Here is a 3,018-nt window from a genome sequence, read left to right on the forward strand (position 1 = left end):
ACTTATGGTGTCGTTTACATTGGTAAATTTGTCGTAAGTCGCTTACGTGAGCAACTTACAGGAAAAAACTTCCAAGTGTAAAGGCAGCCTAACAACCATAATACGTATGTGATACAGTGAAACTATCTTAACAAGTTTTCCAAGGGATCAAAAAAAAATACTTGTTATGTGTGGAAAACTTTAATGAGGCCTTCAATTAAATTGGGCCATTTTCAAATTCTTCAAGGGACCTTTTTAAGCGAGTTTCACAGTGTTAAGCAGTAATAATACCAACATCCTTTTTAAATCTTTATTTAGATATATGCAGTTTTTTTCATATCTAGTAGGAAAAATGTATTAAAAAAAAATATATATTTACATAAAAAACATACAGTTTATGAAATACAGTAACATTGGTTTAAAAATACAGTTACACTAGTTTTAGTACAGTTAATTGGTTTAAGGTGACTAAAATAATTATTGTTAAGTACATTTGTATACAAATCATAATTTTTTTGGGTGCAACGGGCAAAACGCCATCATTTTCAGTCCTACACTATACATCACTCGAATGCGTAGTGCAATCTAAATACTGTAATACAATTTAAATACTGCAATTGCACGCTTTTTTTATAAATGTGCATATGAACCAAATTTAAATTTGGTATGGGTGTCAATTTTCAGGCCAACATGCCCTGTCTATACACTAGTCCTAGTGAGAGATTGTACGTGACGTCATTGTTCTAGTATCTTCTGTCTTTTTCGTTTTCAAATGAGACACCGGAGAAGGAAAAGGACGTCCGTATGAGCTCTTGCTGGGACTAGTCGATTCTTTATTTAGTGGATGACTCCTGTAGTCTATTTATGTCACACCCAATTTGACAAAACACAGGTAATAAATAGCGGGTGTGATATCACAAATGGTGGCACAAAAAAATACGTTTACAATTATTATTTATTTGTACTTCATTCCAGAGTGGCAGGTACTCTCGATATCGTCCCTAATTAGCTTAAAGAATGTTTAGTAACTATATCTAAATTTAAAAACAATCCACATGTGATAAAATATACAACATACATACATTGCACATGAGTTTGCAAGGAGAGTTTCTGATTAAAGTCCCATCATCATGATTTTCTGATTTCGTTACCACGAGCCCCCACAGGCACATTTTTAATATTATAAATAAACAAGTTAAATAGCAAGTATTCAATGGTCTGCGCAAACAAACACAGTGTGATGACAGAATTTGTGACTTTGGAAACTAATAACCATTTCCAATCAAGTTCCATCAGCGCAAGGCGTTTTTGACATTTCCGTTTGATCAGGTCTTAATTGGAGTTTACATAGTTGGTGCTGCATTCCAGGTGATGTGTTCTGTTTTGGGTGGAAATGGATGGAAACCAAATCACTATAGACTAATTGTAAGAGAGACAGACAGACAGAGCAGTTAGCAGCTAGGATAGAGCGCTACACACAAAAGGTATATAAATGACATTAGTGAAGGCATTACAAATGTTCTTCTTTATTCTATGTATTTAGTTGACAACTTGTATTCTGCATCTTTTGGTTTCTGTATTGTTGTTGTAAAGAGAAAAGTGTCAGCTACACTACTCGCTTCGACGCTTCGACGAAGTCCTCGACGAAGTTAGCCGAAGTTCGAAGTGCGTGCCCACACACTCGTGCAACTTCGCGAGTAACTCAGTCCAACCAGTCAGTGATTGGTTTATTTATGCCGTGACGCTTCGAGTCCTTTGACTCGGGCGCATTTACCGACAACAATCGGAAGTCGGGCGAAGCGAAGCGAAGTTGCCCGAAGCGAAGCGAAGTTCGTGCTCACACTATCGTATTCGGTCAACTTCGATCAACTTCGCGAGTAGTGTAGCTGGGCTATTATGTAAGTAGTTGACAGTTTTACTTGAGATACAATATGGTATTGAAATTAGTGTATTATTTATATTTGATAAATTCTTAAACTCACCGCAATTTAACAGTATGAACTGAGACTATGTTATGAGTTCAGAGAGGCAGATAGTATTTGTGTCACCCGAGGGACGGGCCGCCACTGATAATAAGGGTTATTTAGTTACAATAAGCTTGAGAAGGGAGTCTTTTGCGATACTTGCTGACTGACCTGAAAAGAGGAAGGTAGGGGTTCTAACTCTTTTAAATAAAAGAAGCTACCATTAAAATACCAAAAAGAACCTAGCAACCTCTTGTATAATTAATCTTTCACTTATTTCCAGATTTGTGGAAGATCCCTAAAGTAACACCAACACATAAAACTGGTGATAAAGCATTGGTCTCTAATGATCACAGACCAGCGGCAATCCCTCCTAACTAATAATTCATAATTATATATTTGTGCCCAAGTTGAACCCTTTTGGTTTTAGGTCTAGCAGATCTACTGTGTCAAATCCAATGGTTTTACAGAATACATCTACTGTGTAGGTATCTCAGGCAAGCTCTTGATAGTAACAACAACATTAACACAACTACTTTCCTTTTCCTTTATTCACATTATTTATCAAATAGACAGCTAAATGTAACGTATGGTATTTTCCACTCGACCAACTTTAGCACAAACTCGGGCATTCCACAGGAGTCAATCCTTCGTCCTTTACTATTCTCGCTACTTATCTACGACATTTACCATTGCATAAAATTTTCAAAGTTTCTTGTATTTGCGTAATATAAAACTATTTTGTATAATAAAAACCTTAGAAAATTGCTTACAGCTACAAAGTGATATAAATTGTATTTCGAATAGAGTCACACCAATAAATTAGGATTTAATTTGAAAAAATGCTCCATTATGTGCTACATTAAGGCACACAAAACCATTTACTATAACTATTAAATTTCTTATTGGTCTCTTAAGTACATTGTTCAAATTGCATTTGGTAAGCACCTAACATTTAATGTCCAGATAAAACAAAATGCGAGAGTGCTCAGGGAGTCCAGGAGAGTTGACCAGGATTTGAAACACCTCTCATTTCTTGAAATGAATGCACGGCGCTGCTGTTACCTAGTTATCG

Source organism: Hesperophylax consimilis, chromosome 27 (assembly GCF_061612785.1).
Source record: "Hesperophylax consimilis isolate HC1 chromosome 27, BYU_Hcon_1.0, whole genome shotgun sequence".
In the NCBI taxonomy this organism is placed as follows: domain Eukaryota; kingdom Metazoa; phylum Arthropoda; class Insecta; order Trichoptera; family Limnephilidae; genus Hesperophylax; species Hesperophylax consimilis.